Consider the following 23,153-nt stretch of genomic DNA (forward strand, 5'->3'; position numbering starts at 1 on the left):
GGCTTAAAACCTAAATCACCATAAGATCCTCAAAGTTTATAATCATAATCTTCTCATAATATATTGTTAAGACCTAATTAAAAAGACAGGCCTTTGGGTAGGAATTTACCAACTTCAAGTCCTAAAATGGCTGCCCCAAATTCTTGTAACTGTTTATTTGTCTACCTGTGGTTGGAAGGGGTTAAAGCATTCTGTGGGAGCAAATTCACTGAAGGAGTAATTTGAGACAATTCACTACAATGTAAATACAAGATGACCCTGTCAATAGGGCTCAAATATTCTTATATTATAAGGAGGACCACTTTTAACCACATATCAATGTTTGGTTTTCCAAACCAAAGGGATCTCCAATTTCCCTTTCAATGGTGTCACGCTTACTTTCCTTTCATATTTGCTCACTGGAAATTGGCAGAAAAAGACATGCTCCAGGATTAAATATGCTGTGAGTATACAAATTTTTTATTAAGCTAGACAACAGTGTGAATGCAAAGATTTTAAAGTGACAATTTTCGTATTAAACTAGCTAGACATCTCAATTTCATTACCTTGAATAAAGTTATGCTCCACTTTGCATAAATGTGTTTATTCTCATATTTGCATTTGGAAATGACCTTTCACTCAGTCCTGATGCCAGCTGCAATGCAGAAATCAGTATATAACTTAGGAATTCTGTGACAATATTCAGGCAGATACTGTATGTTGCCTCAGTCTGTCTACTTTCTCACTTTCAAGAAAGGAGAAAGGTCAAAGATTGCTACATTCTGTTATTTAAAATTCAAATGAGGAACATTTTCTTGTTCTATGAACCCAATCATTATCCATGATTGGTTATGTCCTTTTCCTACTTGATTTTTTCTGTTTTTGTTTTTTTAAAATTTGTGCAGAATATTAGAATAAACAAAAAATGTATATGACAAGGTTTCCCAGTATTAGACTTTCTTTATCTACAACTATATTATGTCTATATCATGTCTATATCTATACCTAGCTAGCTGGAATAGTAAGAATTTCGTAAGCTTTACATTATCTTTCTTTTTCATTATTCACTAGCACTTATCAACCAACATCCTAGAGTATTAATATTTTCTTCTAAACCATTTATAGATATTATAGAAAATAACTATTTACAGTCATCTGAATGCTAACACATATATGTGCTTGATTTGAACTGAACTCATAATATAAAAAATATTTGCCTAAATAAAGACTTGTATAATACACTCTCCATCCAATCCTCCATTGTAAACTTTGATCCCTGGCCTATGTCTCCTGTAACTTAACTAGGTTTTTATACTGATGATGACATGGACCAAGTAGTTTTGCCGGAAGAACAGAGCATATCTGTTTATTGCACAGCATGGTGTCAGAGGCCTTTATAAATATTTTGGCTCTACATATATTCCAACCAAGTAAAATAAACTGTAGTTAAGGCTTTAAAAACAGCTCCATTGACTTAGCCTTCATACTGCATGGCAATCCATTGTATATCACTGGGGCACACCATTCCCCTTGTCTTTGCATTTTATTTATGAATTTTACATGAAATCATTACCATTTTTGTATTCAGTTCTTCTGCAGTGGCGGAAGCAGGAATCTAAACAGGCTGTTACATCTCAAAGACATATTCATTAGGCCTGAATTATGAGTTCAGCACATCCTGAAAATAGGAACTGCTCAGAACCTCCTCACAGCTGTCGTTTTGCTTCTCTCTTACAACTGCCATCGCCCTGCACAAAATGACGACTCAATTCTACACCCACCAGATGTTTTTGCCCCCGTTTTATGGTGTCAGCCTTGAATACAGAAATCTTGGGTTTTATCAAAACCAAAATAGGCTGCTTTTAAGGAAGATGAAGGAAAGAAGAGACAAGGTTGTTGACATTAGTATAAAGGTGCTAGAAAAATCTGTCGACTGGCTTTAATCATTCTTCATAAGGTAGAAAAACATGAATATTTTATATTTTTTAAAATTAAGAGATCTGACTAATATTTGTAAAAGATGGTGGCTTATACCTATAAAATATTACTTGTTTTCATTCTGGATGGAAGGTGATAAATATCACTACTAATCTTTTTTTGAACTAATCAAATCAAATAATATTTATTATTAATTTTCTTATAATAGCAACATACTCATTATAGAGTCATACAATTTTATGAGAATCTTGTTATTCAATAGAGATACCTCTTGGAAGATGCCAATTATATATCAATCTAGGTTGCATAAGCTTTACCAAATCTTTTATATGGAAAATGTGCTGAAGGAAAAAAGGGAATAAAGGAGTTCAAGGTTCCATAAAAATAAGAAAATATGCAAAAATAGTAAGGAAATTAGAACTAAAATCTAGCCCTCATGGCTCCTTATTCATCCTTGTTCATTCATGTTAATATCACTAACACATATTCAGTTAGTGTTTATTATTTGTCAGACACTCTGGTAGATGTTGGAGATAATTATATTATGATATGATGAGAGCTAGGATAGAGGAATGAAAATGAGCCTTTATCATGTGTCTGATGTATTCCAAGTGCTCTTTATGTATCCTATTTTATTTAACCCTTACAAAAATTTATATGAACAATGAATTTATATCCTAAGGCTACTAATGAGGATATTAGCTTGAAGATGATTAGCTAATTTTTTCTATGTTGCAGAGCAAAAATATGGCAGAACACATTCTCTCCAGATCTGTCTGTTTCTAGGAAATGATGCCATTCTATTTGAGCAATGTCATGAAGGATAAATAAGAGTTTTCCAGGTACATAACGAATGAAGGACATTCCAGATCCTGACTCATATAACTCATATAACTGAAAAAAGCATTGTTCTTTCTGGAAATTGCTAGGAGTTCAAGAAGCCTGGAGTCCAGAATGAATGAAGGGGAATAGGGAGATAAGGCCCAAAGCTTTGGCTCACAACTTAGAAAGCATTTCAATAAAAATCAATTTTATTGGTGAAAAATCACATTTAATAAAATGCGTCAATTTTAAAGGTACAGTTGCGTGACTTTTGACAGATGTAAACATTTGTGTAACCACAACAGTCAAAATATAGAACATTTTCTGTCATCTGAGAAAATTCCCTTGAGCATGCCTTGAACACCTCCATTCAATCCTCAGCCCCAGGCAACCAATGATCTGCTTTCTATCACTATATATACATTAGTTTTACCTTTCCTAGAATTTCATGGTATGTACTATTTTCTGCCTGATTCATTTTGGACAGCATAATGAATTTCAATCATATTGTATCAGTGGTTCATTATTTTTATTACTGAGTAGAATTTTGTTTTATGGATATACTACAAACTGTGCATTTAATCGTTGAGAGAAATCTGGGCTCTTTCCAGTTTCTGACCATTATAAATAAAGCTTCTATTAACATTTTCATACAAATTGTTGGGTGGACATCATATATTTACATTTCTCTTGGATAAATTCCTAGTTTTGTTTGCATGGTATACATTTTTCATCTTTTTAAACAATCTATCTTTAAAGTGGGTTTCTTATAGAAAGCACATACATAGTTAGATCTTGCGTTTTTTAAAATCCAGTTTGCCAATCTGTGCCTTTTAATTGGAATTGTCAGATCAGTTTTTAAAATTTAATTACAGATTCAGCTGGGTTTAAATCTGCCATCTTGCTGTTCAAATCCATTGGTCCCATCTTTGTCCTTTTTGCCTACTTTTCCCATTTTCTTTTAGATAAATTGATTTTTTTTCCATTATATATTTCCTCTATTGGTTTACTAGCTATAATGTTTTGGCTTATTTTCTCAGGGGTTCCTCTAGGGTATGGAATATGTATTTTAATTTATCAGTTCATCACAATTTACCTTCGAATAATATTATATGATCTTGCAAATAATGTAAGACCCTTATGAATAGTATACTTTGATTTCTCGTACTATTCTTTGTGCTATTGCTGTCATACACTTTATTCTGTATATATTTAAAACCTGACAATAAATACATTATTACCATTTTTCTCTAGGTATTCATTTTTTCATTTAAAAACATGAGAAAATACTTAACATTTACCCGTATATGTACCATTTCCAATAGTCTTCATTTCTTTATGTACGTCCGAGTTCATCTGTTATTTTCCTTGTGCCTGTAGAACTTACTATAACATTTCCTATAGTACAGGTCTGTTGGCAATAAAGTCTTTCAACTCTTGTCTGACAAAAATTGTTTATTTCACCTTCATTTCCGAAGGGTATTTTCATAGTGGATAGAATTCAAGATTGACATTTCTTCAGCATTTAAAAAATGTTCAATTTTCTTCCACTTTGCGTAATTTCAGATGAGAAGTATATAATATTTTGTATCTTTGTTCCTTTGCATATAATGTATCTGTCTTCTCTAGCTGCTTTTTTACTTTCTCTTCACTAATGTTTTCATCAATTTGTGAAATGCCTTGGCGTGATTGTCTTTGTGCTTTTCACTGGGTTTGTTAAGCTTCTTGCAACTGTGGGTTTATAGTTTTCATCAACTAAAAAATTTTTGACCATCATTATTTTAGATATTATTTTTGACTCACCCTCCTCACCCACATTCTTTCCAGGACTATGATTACATATGTTACATACTGATTGATATTGTGCTGCAGAGCACTGAAGCTAGGTTTATTTTTCACTATTTTTATTCATTTTTTGCTTCATTTTGAATAGTTTCTGTTGCCAGGGCTTCATGTTTACAGATTTAAAAAAATTCTATAGCATCTAATTTGCTGTCAGTTCTCTCCAGTGAAATTTGCAATTTAGATATTGCCTTTTCCATCTTCTGAAGTTCCATCTTATTCATTGTTATCTTTTATTTCTATTTTCATTGTGTTCATGCTTTCTTTCAAACTTTTGGGCATGTAATAACTGTTTTAAAATCCTTACTTGTTAATTTCCTCATCTCTGTCATTTCTAGGTCTGCTTATTTTGACTTATTTTTTCCTGCTTATGGATTATATTTTTCTGTTTCTTCATATATCTACTAATTTTCTACGGAATTCCTGACATTTTAAATTTTTTGTTAAATCAGACTTGTTCTGGCAGTCAGTTTAGGTACTTACAGATCAGCTTGCTCCTTTCCAGCTTGTTTTAAAGCTTTCCTTTGGGTAGGTCTATAGTAGTCTTTATTCTGGGATTAGTTTAGCCTCACTATGAAGACACTGTCCTTTGGGGTTTTTTCCAAATACTTCATGTATTTAGCAAGGTTTCTCCTCTCAGGCCAGTGAATAACTGAGTAAGTCTCAACTTTGTGCTCCCTAGTAATTGTTTTTTGCCCACCAGTTCTGCTTTGCCTGGCCTCAGGGAGTTTCACCCTGTGCATTTGTAGATTGGTATTCATATAAATATTCAAGAAAACAAAATATTTTCCAGAGGATGCTCTCTGTGTAGCTCTCTCTGCTGTGGTACTCTGCCTCCAAAATTCTAGCCACCTTGGCCTCCTCAAATTTCATTTTTGTTTCCTCAATTCAGTGAGATTTTCAAGGATTGTTTGATTCCCTCTCCCTTTGCCATGGTTCAGAAATTTTCTCCCAGCAAAGAGCTGAGTCAGGCATAGATCTCATTTATTTTCCTTCCCTAAGGGATCACTGTCCCATGCTGCCAGCTGTCTAATGTCACAAAGCAGTTATTTCATAATTTTTGTTGTTTTCTGATTGTTTATAGTGAAAGGGTACTTCTTACAGCAGTTATTTCTTCTTAGGCAGCAAAAATCCACATAGCGAATTTTTAAATAGAAGATCAATATATACATGAAAATCACAAACAACAAAGTTTTGTATGATAATAAATCAGTATAAATCATAAAAATTGTCTGAATTTCTGATCTTTAGAATGATGCAATAGTAAATCAGACCAACTTTCTAACCGAGGACATTCTAACGATGATATTTTCTTACTGACAGCATTGGCCAGTGTGGAGTAATTAGCTGTTAAATTGAGTGCAGTTTTGGTGGTCATACGAGAGAATCAAAACATAAATCAATAGTTAATAGAATATGAGCAAAAGACTTAATAGGTACTTCAAGAAAGAAGAAATTCAAATAGCCATTAAGCATTTGAAAACCTGCTCTATTTCATTGGTGACTAGTAAAAGGCAATTTAAAACTACAAAGAGATACTAGTATATACTCACTAAAATAACAAATAGTCATTTGAAAACCTGCTCTATTTCATTGGTGACTAGTAAAAGGCAATTTAAAACTACAAAGAGATACTAGTATATACTCACTAAAATAACAAATAGTAAAATTTATAATGATATAAACTGTTGGCAAGGATGGTGAGCAATGGGATGTAAAGTTTATTGGTGGAAGTATAATTTGCATATAACTGCTTTGGAAAAATTTATATTTAGTAATTGAAAATATGCCTGATCTATGATCCAGTCAGCTCTCTCATATTTATGTACTTCCAGAATATCCTTCAGGGTATATGTACATAACTGTTTATAATAGCATTATTCATAATGCCAAAACAATAATAATAGCCCTGAAAGCAACTCATGTCTATCAACAGGAAAATGAATGTGAGTTCTATGGTATAGTCATACAGTGGAACACTATGCAACCATAGAAATGTACAGATACATGTATTGCCATAAATAAATATTGAAAACACATTTAAAATAAGACCAAAAGGACTACATATAGTTTGATTTAATTTATGTAAAGGTATAAAAAAAGACAAAAACTAAACCATATTCTATAGGGTTACATATATGGGTGGTAAAACTGTAAAAAAATTATGACTACAGTAAACAAATAGTTACTTTCAGGAGAAAATGAAGCAGTCTTATGAATGAGAATGGGCATATGGTAGATTTCTGGAATCCTACAAATGTTTTATTTCTTGACCTGGGTGGTGGCTACAGATGTTCTATTTATAATTATTCATTAAATTATATGTTATATATTGTGAAGTTTTCTATGCACATATTATTTTCACAATAAAAATGTTTTAAAAATGGTGTTGGTATCTGTCTAGGCCATCTCTGTCCAATAAAAATATAACATAAGCCACAAATTTGAGCTACTTATCTAATTTTAGGTTTTCTAGTAGCCACTTAACAGGGTAATAAAAATAGGTGAAATTAATTTTAATATATTTACTTTAACCCAATATATCTAAAATAGTACTATCTTAACATACAACCAACATAAAAGTACGGAGATATTTTACATTCTTTTTATCGCACTAAACCTTTGAAATCCAATGTGTATTTTGTACCTGTAGCACATCTCAATTTTTGGTAGCCCTATTTCAAGTGCTCAGTAGTCACATGTGGCTGATGGCTACTGTACTGAATAGTACAGGTCTAGGTATGAGTGGTAGTTAGCTATGTGTGCTACAGCAAAGACAAAGGCTTTAGAGAAGAAGTCAAAAACCCAGTCTATAACCTAGGCACGGTAGCCATGAGTTCAAAAACTGAGGTGGAACATAGTTTGGTGGAGAGATTAATTGATCCTAAACTCTGGCAATCAACTGGGTGACTGCACCTAGGACTGAGGTTTAGGTAAAGAGTGATTAGCCGGAAGCTATAAAACAGAAGCCAGAAAGCAAAAGAAGGGTCATACACCTAGAGTCAAATCCAACTCTGTCACATAGGAAAGTTCACATATTTTTTCTTATGTGTAAAATGGGTTGACAATACCTACCTTATGGGATTATTATAAGCATTAAGTGAGATATTGATTGTAAAATTAGTAGCACAAAACTTGAAAAATAATAAGCCTTTAATAAATTTATTTGCCAAATAAATTTGGAGTGCCTACTCTATGCTAGATGCTGGCTTAGACAGTGAGGGGTACAGAAGTCAATGAACATTAGTTTTTTTTTTAATGACAAACAGTAAACAAGGTAATAGAATTTTAAGGCCAATCTCTACATTTTACTTCACTTTCTGGAGTTTTCCTATTTGAGCTGGTAGCTCTCTAGAATGAGGGCATTTAAAGGCCTATCAAAAGAGATAATTAAGAACAGCTTGCTGGAATTAAAAAGTGTGGAGACAAGCCTTTTCTTTCCTGATTGGATCTGAGCCTTCATTAAAGTAAATGTATAAGAGATAGTTGAGATTTTAGGGATAAAGTTATGTAAAAATATTTTAGTATCTTCTCATTAAGGAGGAAAATTACTAGTTTAACTGTATACCTGCCAAATATTTATGAAAATTCAGAGCACTTCATGCAAAAGTCAGTATCTGTGTTTTCTTCAGGAAATACTCATTTTTTTGTTAACCTAACACTTCATCCTTCTGTTTTAGAGAACGTTATCATTATCTCTTCAAATGTTGTTTCTGTACCATTTCTGCTTTCTTTTTGACTCTTTGAATAAACAGATATTAAATTCTCATTCTTTTTCCACTCTACTTAAAATTTTTTATTAAGGTATAATTTTGTTTTTTTTTTGAGACGGAGTTTCACTCTTGTCACCCAGGCTGGAGTGCAATGGAGCCATCTTGGCTCATTGCAACCTCTGCCTCCCAGGTCAAGCAATTCTCCTGCCTCAGCCTCCAGAGTAGCTGGGACTGACCTCAGGTGATCTACCCACCTTGGCCTCCCAAAGTGCTGGAATTACAGGGGTGAGCCACCATGCCTGGCTGAAGGTATAATTTATATACAATAAAATGTACAGAGTTTTAAGTGTAGAATTTAATAAGCTTTGACAAGTATCTATGTCCATGTAGCTACAACTGCAGTCAAGGTGTAGAATATTTCTATCACTCCAGTAAATATTCTTGTACCCCTTTCCAGTCAATCCCCTTCTCCTGAAGCAACTACTTTTCTGACATCTATCTCCCTGGATAGTTATCCTGTTCTTTAACTTCCTATAAATAAAATTGTATAATATATACTCTTTGATTTCTGGCTTCTTTTACTCAAAACAATGTTTTCGAGATTCACATGTTGCCTGTATCAATGATTTATTCCTTTTCATTGCTACGTAGGTTTCCAATGTATGAATATCTGTTTATCCCTTCACCTTTGACATTTGCATTTTTTCTAGTTTGAGGCTATTAAAAATCGAGCTTTATGAACATTCTCATGAATATCTTTTTGTGGACATATACTTTATTTCTCTTAGGTAAATGCTTAGGTGTAGAGTTGCAGATTTGTAAGGTAGCTATATGTTTAATGTTACAAGAAACTGCCAAAGAGTCTTCCAGAGTGGTTTTGCCATTTTATTAATATGTGCCGATGTGTGAGTGTTGAATGGCCTTTATCTGACCTATGTTACAATTCATGAATTCTCCATTATCCTGCAGTTAAACTCATCCATTTAGTATTGAGTTCTTAATGTGTGTGTTTGTGTGCATGTGTGTGTACGTGGGATGGACCAAAATAATTATAATTTACATAAAAGTGGAAGGAGCGAGGGAGAACTGAAACTCTGAAAGGCAGAAATCAGAGGATTAAAGTAATTTACTAACCATGACAGCCTAAAGCACAATCGTGGAAAGGTTGTGGTAAAATCCAAGAAGCCATGGATGTCTGACTGCTGAAGTGGTAACACAAATGGGCTACTGGAGAGGTCTGTGCAAGCTGGTACTACTGTGAGGTAGAATTGGGGCCAGCGTTGGTCAGTTGGGCCGGAAGCTGGGAAATACAAGCTGGAAGTTATGTTTGTTTGTTGCCGTGTAGATCTACTTAAAATCTTCTGAGAGTTCTGTCTGCTGCTTCTCTTCTACCTTCCAAATATCATCTTGTCTAATAATGTTCCCTTAATAGAAGAGATTTTGGGAAAAGTACTTAACCACCTTAGATGAATAGAAGTGAGGTGAAGTTGTATTTTTCTGGTTTAGACATTCTTTTAAATTTGTTTCATATATCCTCTGTCATTTTTTCACATCTGCTATGTTTCCAGATGTCTGCTGAAGTTTGTCATTCTGTTTTATCTTTGCTAATCTGGCTGGACAAAAGTTTCTCGCTATGTTCTTATTTGATTACAGGTTTGTTTGAACTTTTTCATATATTTTATGCCTATTTATATTTCTTTTATGAATTGCTCATTTATTTGTCCATTCTTCTATTGAATTGTTTATTTTGAAATTTAATTTACAAGAATTATCTATATGAGAATTATTTTTCCCTTGGTCTATTGTATATATTGTAGATATTTTCCTAGATTATTATTTGGTTTTATTTTTATTTATGTGTTAATATTTTCCATAATAATTTCTAAATTTTTAGACAGACAAATCTGAATATTTTTCCAATATGACCTATTCTTTGGGATTCATTCTTAGAAGGGCCCATCCCCAATCCCCAAGATTACCTAAAAATACACATGTTACTCCTTTAAAATACTTTTTACCATGTTTGTGATCATTTTAAAAGTATTTCTTCTAAAGTTTCAACCTGAAGAGAGTTTCCTGTTATTTAATTGAATTAACAGACATTTATTAAATGTCTCCTAGATACCAGGTATTTTGATGAAGACATAAAAGTGAATACATTTCCTAACATTAAGAAATTCATAGTCTCTGGTGGGGGGGGGGCATCCAGATTTGTAAGCCATAACTATATGAAACATGATAAATCTGTACTAGAACTGTTATAGGAACACAGAATTTGGAGACAATTTTGCTGGAGATCTGAAAGGGTTGGTCAGTCAATAGCATTTATTTTTAATTGATTAATTGGTTATTTGGGGGAAAAACTATATATTGTATAAACTAGGATAACATGATGTTTGGAAATATTTCTACATTGCAGAATGGCTAAATTGAACTAAATAACATATGCATAACCTCAAATATTTATCATTCTTTTGTAGTGAGGACACTTAAAATCTACTCAACAATGTTCAAGAAAGAATACAATATATTGTTATTAACTATGGTTACACTAACACTTATTAACTAACGGCTTATGAAGAAATCTGTCACAAAGGTATAAATTGCTCATGATAACACAAAATACAGAATCATAAAATAATCTTACCCAGAACGAAGCTAAATAATTCACAGGATACAGAAAAGCATTAGACACAGGTAAAACATTATCTCCCTGGAGGATACCAACACAGTCAGTTCCAGCCTCCAAACATGCCCTTGTTTTTTCATTAGCCACTTTTTGGTGCTGGGTTAACAGATGTGGCTTAGGCAATGTATGTAGAAACACTACCAACAAAAAGAATCCATTTGGGTTTGTAATATTTTCATTTTTTAATTTCATTAATTACATAGCTTATTTGGCTATCCCTCATCTCCAGGTAGCCATACTTCATAAATACACAAATTCCAGGTTTGTTTACAGTTTAAAAATCTGCTAGTAAATACCGTTAGAGTGTTTACAAGGCAGTCTGGACAAAGTCATTCACCCAGTAGGTAGGGAGTAAATTAAAGGCCTGCTGTTAAACCATTCCTTCCCAGGGCTTTTCCTCTTAGTTCTTTTAAATCATTTTTTCAGTGGCTTCTTCATTAACTGCTTATGATTGAGAGCTAGAAACATTGCAATATGTTTAATTTAATATAAGATTTTACATTTGAAAGGCTTTTTTTTTTCTAGAGGCAGCTTTGGTTGTTAATTTTTGAGTTGCCCAAATATTTTACCGTTTTTGTTCAGTGTTTTTCTTTTTAAAAGCATGTTTTCTGAGAGCCCTATGCTAAGTGTTTTTCAAAAGTAACTTCAGTATAAAATTATAGATTCAACGCTTGCAACCTTTAAGATAATATGTTATTAAAATAAAGTCTTGAGAAAATGAAAATAGGTGGCAATAATATTTACTTACTGTTATGTATGAATAGAACTGATTTTTCTTTTGAACACATCTATTACAGGCAATAATACAGAAATTGGAAGCATGATAAGAACATTATCATTTTGCATTTATCTAACAGTTTTAAGAAATAAAACTCAAACTGGCTTGTATCAGTTATCTATTACTGTGTAACAAACCACCCCAAAACTTAGTGGTTCAAGACAACAACCATTAATTAGGTTCATGATTCTGTAGGTTGGCAATGTGGGCAAGACTCAACTGGGTACTTTTTTTTAGTCTTAGTTGAACCCACTCATGCATCTACATTCATATGCAAGTTAGCAATGTTGCCTTGCTTCTGGGGCTGGCTGGCTGTCAGACATAGCATTAGGGGACAAATGGCCTATGTGACTCTCCTCATCCAGCAAACTAGCACAGGCTTTTTCACATGGCAGCAGTTTCCAAGAGAAGGAAGAGAGTCTCGGTCCATAAGAATTTTTCAAATCTCCCAAGGACCAAAGCAATTCATATGGCCCTGGCCAGAGTCAGCATGGGACGGGACTTCTGAAAGGTATGAATATAGTGAAATGTGAACAAATTGTGGGCCATCATTGCAATATAATCTAAAACTAAAATTTTACTTTCGAGAATATTTCTGAGTTTTCTCTAGCCTCAAATTAGCATCTCATATATCTCATCTCATCACTCTCTCATCTCTTGCTTTTGCCATTACACACACACACACACACACACACACACACACACACACACACACACACACACACTCATACACTTTCCATCTCCTAACAGAAATCGTATATCCTTGATGGAGAATGTATAAGTCAATAGCATGCTTCAGAATGGAGACAATATTTTTTTATTTCTTGTCCTATCCTAGCTCTCTGAAACACTAGTAGGTGGGTATTGGCGACCATGCGACTAGATTGCTATCAAAAATAAAATTCTTAAATTTAGCTTTTTAAAGGGAACAAAAACTGACTGTGGACTAGCCATCAACAAAGAACTGCTGAACACAGCAGCTCGAGCAGTGAGACACTGCCGGAAAAGAGCAGCATACCAAATCGCCTTGCCAACCTTGCTTCAATAGCTGTTCAACAGGGTTCCCATGCAGCTTTCAAGTCTTAGTTTCTATTTGTGCTTTGCTTCAGTGTTAACTTCCAATTTAGGCTTTTAAAATGGAAACTCAATCTTAAAATCAGTTTGGATGCCAGAAAAGCATTTTTTGAAGAGGCAAGGAAACGAAGACATTATATTTATATAAAAAATGGGCAGATGAGGAACTGTAATAAGAATTTCATGAGTGACTCTTATTCTGGGATGCTTTTTTCCCCCTACTACAGTCTATTCTTTTTTACTAGATAACACACAAGCTTTGATTTAAAAGTTTTATAAGTTACGCCTAAATGGATGTTTAGAAGAGCACACATGATCAGCTCATTTGAAGATAAATTACCTACTTGATTTCTAGTTTAGTGTGTTTTCAATGCATATTTAGAATCAGACCTTCATTTGGCACCCTCTGAAGCCAGGCACCTTCATATTCAGGCTTGTGTGCACCCAAGTATTAATCTAGAAGTTAAAATGGGATCTTAATATATTTTAGTGAAGGTAAGATATAACTCAGTGGAAACTGGTAGCCCAATCTCAACAGTATATACTTCTTTTAAAGACACTTAAAACAAAACAATAAATCTGTGTGTGTCAAACAATATCTATAGATATTAATCTCTAACTTAAATTTTACCTTTTTCTTCACAAATACGCAGAATTAATATTATTTTTCCTGTTTTGTTGAAGAAGGATCTAAACTTCAAAGGAGGTAAGCATTAGTTCTTAGCTCGTGAAAGTGGTGAGACTGGAATTTTAACTTGGGACTACCTCTTTGACTCTAAAATCCATATTCTTTTCATTGCTTATTCCTAGCTTCCTTTAAAAATCAACATAGATATCTTGTATATGTATAAGATGTTCAGCAGCTGTTTATTAAATTGAATATTTGTATTTTCAGTATCCCAGCTGAGTTAATACTTTGACTACTTTCTACTAAGCATACTTCTTTAAGACTTTGTAATTTCAAAATTTTAAAAAACACACAGAGAAGTTCCTCTTGAATGGTAACAAGATAACAAGAAGTTAAATTTCAAATTCATTGTGGACACATATTTTTGTAAAATACAATAAAAATTAAACATGGGAAAAATTAACAGTGGTATAAAATGCAATCCAAGTTTTTTTAATGACTAGACTCAATAGACATAAAATTACTTCTCCAGTTTGCTAAGAAAAATTTGCAAGCACACTTACTTTCTATTTCTCCATCTATCTTCTTGAGGACTGGTATAGTTGGAGGACATATACTTGTCTGCTTGTCCACAAAGCCACATTAAGCAGCTGTATCTTAGAAAATTATTGACTTCACATACTTGCTTAGTGCTCCCTTTGGTTATATTTATTCTAAAATTGGAATAATATGGGGGAAAATAAAGCATTTCATATATAACAACAAAAAGAAATAACAAAAATATTTGTTCATTTTTCAAAAATTTACCCAGGAAAGAAACCAGAAATTAATAGAACTGTTTAGTTATAGGTGGCGGGTGGGAATAGGGTTGTTAGGACAAACAGCCAAATTTGAAGCTACAGTCAATAATTTGTAATGTTTAGTGATGTTGAATTTTTTTAATTTTCTAATTGTACTATAGTTATCTAATTATATGTCCTGGCTCTTAGGAAATACACACTGAAGTATTTATGAATATAGAGGCCTGATGTCTGTAACATTCACCCAAATTGGTTAGGGGGGAAATGTTAGCAATTCATATATTTAGCTGAGGACTGTACAGGAGTTTTTAATCTTGTTTCATTCTTGCAATCCTTCTCTAAGTTTGAAATTATTTTGAAATAGACAAAGGACACTTTGTTAACTTTTAAAGGATATATATGCAGAACTGACAAAGAGGAAGAGAAACATTAGCACATAGTTTTTTCATGGAATTCACCAACTTCCCATATTTACAACCGAATTTTGATATACTTTTAAACTTGAGACCTCGGGAAGAATTGTGCAGTGAAATTTTTTAGCCTGTATTTACTCTGGCTGAATTGTGAGCAATATTTAAAAAGCATTCACTAGATATTACATCTAATTAATCTCCTGCCAGACACTTAATCTGCTGTGAAATTCAGCTGCCACGAAAATAATTTGACAAAGTGGCTTAAATTGTTAATAGTAAAGCTGTTTGAATATGAGGACCAAATTATAGATGGCTCCATCATCTGTAGGTCAATGCTGGCCTAGAAAGCAAAACGAATGCCCAAAAGTACCAGTTTTCTACTTATTTGGATGTAATTGTTATTTAAGGAGGTACTGGTAAGGCTTTCTGCCTACCACAACCATTTTAGACCTCTCTTGACCAGCAATGGGTGGTTTAGATGAGTCTAGAATGGATGCAATAGGTTTTGGCCAGTTTTGACTGGTCATGGCCGGTTCCAACCAGTCCAGGCTGGTTTGGACTGTCATGGGTTAGACTGACTGTGACTGGCCTCAACTGGTTTAGAGAGATTTTGAACAACACTGACCTGTTTAGCCACAACTGGTTTAGTCCGATTGTGACTGGCCACAGCCAGTTTACACTGGTTTAGACAAGCTGCAACCAGATTTGAATGGTTTTGACTGGCCATGACTGACTTAGGCTTTGACTGGTTTGAACCATTCTTGGTTGGATGCAACTTGTTTAGACCAGTTTTGGCTGGCCACAACTGGATTAGACTTTCCACGACCAGTTCAGACCAGCATTGATTGGTCTAGATCAGCTTCAATCAGCTTAGGTTGGACTCAACTGTTTTTGTTTGTTGATTTTGTTTTTGAGACAGGATCTCACTCTGTTGCCAAGGCTGAAGTGCAGTGGTGCAATCATGGCTCACTGCAGCCTCAACCTCCTGGGCTGAAGTGATCCTCCCACCTCAGCCTCCTGAGTAACCGGGGCTACGGGCATGTAACACCATGCCTGGCTAATTTTTTGTATTTTTTTGTGGAGACAGGGTTTTGCCATGTTGCCCAGGCTGGTCTCCAACTCCTGGGCTCAAGCAATCCTCCTGCCTTGGCCTCCGGAAGTGCTGGAATTACAGGCTTGAACCACTGCACCTGGCCTAAACTGGGTTAGACTTGTTGCAAATGGCATAGGCCAGTTGTGCCTGGCAGCAACCAGTTTAAGCTGATTTTCACTGGCCGTGACCAGTTTAGACCAGGTACAACCAGTTTAGATGAGTTTTGCCCAGATGTAAATGGATTCAACTGGCTATGACTTGTTTGGATCAGCCTCAAACACACTCTGATGACTACAACAGGAACTGACTGGCCTTGATTGGCCATTACTGGCATTGACTGGTTTCAGCTGGCAATGACTGTTAGACCTGTCTTGACTAGCCCTGGGAAGTTTAGATAAGCCTAGACTGGATATGACTGGTTTAGGCCAGTTTTGACCAATCAGGGTTAGTTCTGACCAGTCTAGGCTGGTTTGGACTGGTCATAAACGGCTTAGGCAGGTTATGACTGGGCTCAACTGGCTTCGTGTGGTTTTTTTCCAGCCCTCAACAAGCTTAGGCCAGTTTCAGCAAGCCCAGCCACACTGTTTTATATAGGTTTACACCATCAACAACTGGATTTGGCTGGTTTTGACTGTCACTGGCAACAACTGGTTGAGTCATGCGTCAGCTGGTTTTGACCAGTTTTGTCTGGCTACAATCATTTCTACTAGCCACAAGGGGTTTAGATTGGTTGCATTATGATGTGACTGGTTTTGAATGCCCACTACCAGTTCAGAGAAGCATCAAGTGGTTAAAACCAGTTTTGACCAGTTTAGACCAGCTGCAACCACATTTGACCAGTTTACACAAGGCAGAAGATGTTTAGGTATATCTCAACCATCTTGAACTGGTTTGGACCTGCCACAACTGGTTTTAGCAGGTCTTGACCAGCTTGAACTGGTTGTGACCAGCTGAAACTGATTTTGACTGTTTTTGACTGGCCATGATTTGGTGAGACTGGCCACAATGAGATTTGAACAGTTTTTTCCAGGAGCGACCAGTTTAGATGAGTTTAGACTGGACCTGACCAGTTCAGGCCAGTTTTGACCAGTTCCTACCAAGTCCACTTAGGTTGTTGTGACCAGTCTAGGCTGGTTTAGACTGGCCACAATTGGTTTAAAACTGTTGTAACTGGCCTTGACTTGTTTTGAGTGTTTTTGACCAGTCTCTACTGGTTTAGACTGGTTTTGACTGGTCACAACCTAATTAGACTGGTTTAGACTGTCTGCAACTTGAGTTAGCCAATGTCGCCTGGACACAACTGGATTTGACTTTGACTGGCAATATTTGTTTAAAGTAGGCCTCTACCAGTTTAGACTGGTTTGACTCGCTGCATCCAGTTTAGACCAGTTTTGTCTGGCATAACTGGCTTTGACCAGCTACAATCAGTTTAGGTCAGTTTCAAGTGGTTACAACTGGTTTATCCTGGCCATGACTGGTTTAGACCAGCCACAGTGGGATTTAATAAATTTTGACTGGCCATAACCAGTTCAGATGGCACTGGCTTCTTCAGACTGGCCTCAACCAGTTTAGGCTGGCCACAATCAGACTCAGTTGGTTTAACTGGCTATACCAGATTTGGCCAGTTTGGACTAGCCATGACTTGTTTAGACTGGCTTTGACTGGTATAGACCAGCTACAAATAGATTAGACATATTTTGAGTTTTCATCAATAACTCTGGACTTTACATGACCAGATTAGACCAGTTTCGACTAGTCATGGCTAGTTCTAATCCATCCAGGCTAGTTTTAGTTTGGTTGTAACTGACCTTGGCCACTTTACACCAGTTTTGAATGTCTATACCAATTTAGACTTGCTGCCATCATTTTAGGCCGATTTTGAGTGTCCACAAGCCACAACAGGGCTTAACCTTTTTTGACCAGTCATGACAAGTTTGGATTGGCCTTGACCAGTTTAAACTGTTTTTTGACTAGCTGCAACTGATTTGGGCCAGGTTCAACTTGCCACAACTGGTTTTGAATGGCCACAACTGGTTTAGACTAGCCACAACTGGTTTAGACTAGCTTCAACTGGTTTCAAGCAGCCACAACTGGTTTAGTCTAAATTTGCTGCAGCCAGCTTAGTCTTTGTTTTGCCCAGCTGCGACCAAATTCAACTGTTTTTGATGGCCCACAACTGGTTTGGACTGACTTCAACTGGTTTCAACTCCCATGACAAATTTATAATGATTTTGGTTGGCAAGGACTGGTTGTTTCAGGATTTGACCAGCCATAACCATTTTAGACTGGTTTTGACTGGCCAGGACTGGTTTAGATGGTCTAGATTGGCTTCAGTCTATTTCAACTTGTTTTGGCTAGTCATCACAGGTTCTGACTGGTTTCTATGGCCACAGCAGCTTTATACTCATCACAATTGATCTAAACTAGTTTTATCTGGAAACCACCAGGTAAACTTGTTTTGACTGGTCAGTACCAGTTTAGACTGGCTTAGACCAGTTTTGACCAGCTTCAGCTGGCTTTGGCTGTCCATAACTGGTTTCTAATGTTTACAACTAGTTATGAATGGTTTTGTCTATAATGGTTTCTACTGGTTTTGGCTGGTTGTGACTTGTTTTAACCAGTTTCATTTTTAACTGGCTTTGATCAGCTTCTACTGGCTTTGACTGGCTGTGACTTGTTTCTGTTCATTTTGGCTGGTTGCAATGAGTTTTGCCATGACTGGGTTCAACTGGCTTTGACTACCTTTGATTGTCAATGACTATTGGTGTCCTTTAGTCACCAGCAGTGTCCCCTGGTGACTGGTCATGAACAGCCATAGCACAGTAGCAGCACATGGTGGTGTTCATGTGTTCCTGTGTTCACTATGTGGCTGATTGAGGCTAGGGCAGGTCTTTCTTTGTATGTTTTCTTCAAAGGCTTGACTGGACACACCTACATCACATTAGATACTTAATGATCTGGCACAGTACACTTTTCCATTAGGGGATGGAAAGATTAAGCCACCTGGGGCATCAGCAAGGGAGGATAGGGGCTATGGGGATGGCTGCCAGAGCCAGATTCCATGGGGTTGAATCCTGTTCTGCCACTTCCTAGTTGTGTGACTTTGGCAAGTCGCTTAACTACTCTGCTCCTCTGTTTCCTGATCTGTAGATGGGGATGATAATAGGACCTAGTTCATGGAGTACTTGTAAGGATCAAATGAGAACATGCCTAACACAAGTCCCACATCAGTAATATATAATAATAATCCTTATTATTTTATGTGATAATATACTGATATACTACTGATGCTTCTACTATATAAGATTTCTTAGTTTCATTTTCTATCTTCTGCCATGTTGTTATCTCAAATAGGGAATTGGATTTGTAGATATTTGCTGCTCTGCTACATCCAGGTGATGAACAGAGACTATTGGAGAAGCTGAGGGCCCAAATACAGTGCTTTCTCCTCACACTCACAAGGTCTGAGGTACATCCAGGCTAAGACCTTGGGGGTCACCCAAGGGTTGGGACATGAATAAATACTTCAAAATATTAAAACCCATCTGATTATGCCATGAGTGAATATGTTCCACCTGATAACAAAATGAGTTGAAAGTCAGAAACAAGCAAACATGCACAAACAAAATCCAGCATTGTCAGAACGGCCCAGTCAAAATATTTGTTTTGTGGATTAGGGGAAAGAATTAAGGCCCAGAAATGAGGAAAGGGTGTATGTTTTTCAGTGTGTTAGGAGAAACACAATGTCTGAAAATCATGAGGTTAATCATATATTAAAATACTTGAGACCAGAAGGATCTACCCCACCTGTGGGGTTTGAAAGGTTTGTTTGAATGGCTTTCTGCCTCTCATTAGCAGTCAGGTTACAGTTCACATCTTTCTGCTGGGTTCAAGGGGTCCTCTCATGATGCACAGGATGCACACTTCAGGTTCAGATGGCTACCCTATTCCTTTTTGGTTCTGGTTTTATACATTTTCCAGGGCTTATCTACAGAGAAATTGCATGCCCAGATTCCAGTCACAGAAGGAGTCTGCCTTTAACGATTTGGTTAATGCCCTTAACATTTTAAACAATCTCAACTCTGCCCATTTAGTATAATTTAAACAATGGAAGCCAAAAGTTTTAATTAACTAACATAAATTGTTTCCCTACTAATAAATTTCCTGGAACTCTTAATACATATTTTCTATTAATAGCTTGAGAAAAGATACTATTTGGGAGATATTGAACCAATATATTTTCTGTTTCCATAACCTTTAGTTCCAAATCGTCCTACAGCTTCAAGGACAGTAAGCCCCACTTAACGGTCCAAGGTCATAATGTTTTTCCTATTGGAAAACATTGGATATAGAAGATATTCCAGGCTTGGGATGTTGGTTGTGAGACTTGCTGCTTTAGAGTAGGGGTATAATGTAGATGATCCTTTCTGGTTCTCATGAATTATGCAAAGACGTAGTGGAAAATCAGTGCAGCTGACTCAGGCTCTAGATGTTTCTTTCTACTTCACCATCAAGGGAGTGGATCCTAGGCAATAACTGACATTCTCATATAGGTTTAATGCTTCCAACATATCTCATCCGATACTTAGAGCAGAAAATCATCCCTCCTGATATTTCTAAGGCCCCTCTTTCTCCTTATTTCTTTGAGTTTGGATTGGGTTGGGGGAGAGGCTGAGGTGGGTGTGGATAAGAGACTTCCCTTGTTTTCTTCCCTCTCCTTTTCCCTTACAATATACCAAGACCTGAAGGGGTGGCACATTAGTTTATTAGGGCTGTCATAACAAAATGCCACAGACTGAGTGACTTAAACAGATGTCTTACAAGTTTGGTGGCTGTAAGTCTACAATCAAAGTGTCTGCAGGATTGGTTTCTCCTGAGGCTTCTCTTCTTGGGTAGTAGATGGCCACTTTCCTGCTGTATCTTCACATGATATTTCCTCTGCAAAGGTACAACCCTGATGTCTCTCTGTATGTCCAAATTTACTCTTAATAACCTCTTTAAGGGCCTTATCTCCAAATACAGTCACATTCTGAGATACTGGGGATTATAGCTTCAGTAAAGAATTTGCAGAGTGGCACAATCCAGCCCATTAATAGGTAGGGTTTTGCTTTATAACCTCTATCACATCCTTATATTACATGACAGTAAACTTTAGGTCATGAATAGAAATGGATTTTTTTTTACCCTGTGAAAGGAGCTCTATCCTAGCTCTTGAACTCACACCTTCAAGACTGGGATTAATTAAGAGGAAAATATATCAGTTTAATGTCTACCAATATTATTTCCACCATAGACTTAGTACCACCTACTAGGGATTGCTGCTGGCACCAGGTCTCAAAGATCTGCAACAGAAGAGAGGGAAACTGAGACAGACATTTCTAAAGAGAAACTAGATGGTCTATAGAGAAGAAGACATTTTAGTTTATTATTTGGAAACTATGTGCAAAAGCTCTATATCTTGGTCTCACCTGTAGAAGAAAGCTTAGAGCCAGGTCTTTGTCTGAAAAAGATGTTGAGGTTTAGTCTATTTAAAGTCAGGTGACCAGAAAAAGGAAATGAGTGACAGTATCCTCAACACCCAAAGAAATCAAGATCATTGGGCTGAACAGCGTAAAACTGAGCAATCCAATATGGTAGCCCCCAGATGCATATAATTAATTACAATTATGTGCTGCATAATGAACTTTTGGTCAATGACTGACTACATATAGGACAGTGGTCCCATAATATTATAGTACTGTATTTTTACTGTATCTTTTCTGTGTTTAGATACACAAGTACTTACCATTTTTTATAGCTGCCTACAGTTTTCAGTACGGTCACATGCTGTACAGGTTTGTATCCTTGGCAACATAGGCTATACCATGTAGCCTAGGTGTGCAGTAGGCTGTACCATCTAGGTTTCTGTAAGTACACTCTATAATGTTTCCACAATGATGAATCACCCAATGACATATTTCTCAGAATGTATATCTATCATTAAGTGATATATGACTATAATTAAAGAAACTAAAATAAATTTCAAGGTTCAGTTTCTCAGCTGCACTAGCCACATTTCATATTCTTAAGTAATCATATATTCCTAGTGTCAACCATATGGAGGAGAATAGATAAATAATATTTCCATGATTGTGGTAAGTTCTATTAGTTGACATTAATAAGTAATTTTTTGATGTATGGTGAAATTAGCATCTACATTGGTTGGAGCTTTGATTATCTGTGTTAACTGAATCTTGAACCCTTCACTGATGGTCTGGTTTCCCAACAAAGAATTTTCAACCATATAGAAACCTCCCACTTCCATGGGAACCAAAAGTCTCATGGTATTCAAAATGCTTGAACATCACCGTCCATGAAGAAGAATCAGATAATATGTTCCCCCATTACTCCCCATCTCAGTAGCTCATCTGTTTCCTTTTTAAACCTGTGTGCAGTATTTTAAGTATCTTTATTATATATTCTTCCCCTCATCTAATGTAGGGTAAGCTCCATGAAGGCAGAAGCTGTCTTCCACCTGGTTCAGCAGTGTCCCCAGAACTGGAAACCTATGTGAAAGAATGGCAAGCTGTGGAGAACTCTTTGGATGTGTTATTTTATTTGATTTGCACAGCATCCTAATAAAGTTGCTAATATCTCCATTTTAGATAGAAGGAAAAAAATATCCTGAGACTCAGTTAGTTTGGATAAATCACTTGCCCAAGATCAAACAGCTATTGAATTACAGTTGTAGTATTTGAACCCATATTTGTCTGACACCAAAACTTGAATGCGTTACTACTTGACTACTTGATATTCTGTTCTCTTGAACTATGTAAACTGGGGACAAAGTTAAATAGCTGCCTAAATCATTTTTTTTCCCGAAGGAATTTATTCAACAAAGAGCCATACTCAAAATAAGAAAAATAGTAATTTACCTCTCTACAGGGAATATTTTAGCAGGTCAAATAATTAAATTTTAGGGGATAATCTTTGTCTGAGAGAGTTGAACAGGATTTATTTGCCGTTTAAAAGAAACAGCCAGAAGCACAGTTTAATAAAATGGGATAATACTACAATATGCAGGAATAAGTTCACCATCAGACATTTAGAATCTAATCCATTCCCTGATTTATAATTAAGCAATCAGAAAACAGTTTGGGGGAACTTACCATGTGTCAATCAATACAACCTTGTGTTAGAAGAGTTACAAAGACACAGTCTCTGCTCTTAAGGGGTTTAAAATCTAATGGGAAAGACAATCTCGTAAATGACTAAAGGAAATACAAATCTGAGTAAAATAAGAACTAAAAAAAAAACTCAAGGTTTTTTTGAAACGCAATTTTTAGTTTCAGTTCTGAGTATACACATGCATTAAGTATTTGAAAAGCTTGACAATTTTTGAACA

The sequence above is a fragment of the Gorilla gorilla genome, chromosome X, assembly GCF_029281585.2.
Source record: "Gorilla gorilla gorilla isolate KB3781 chromosome X, NHGRI_mGorGor1-v2.1_pri, whole genome shotgun sequence".
Classification (NCBI taxonomy): domain Eukaryota; kingdom Metazoa; phylum Chordata; class Mammalia; order Primates; family Hominidae; genus Gorilla; species Gorilla gorilla.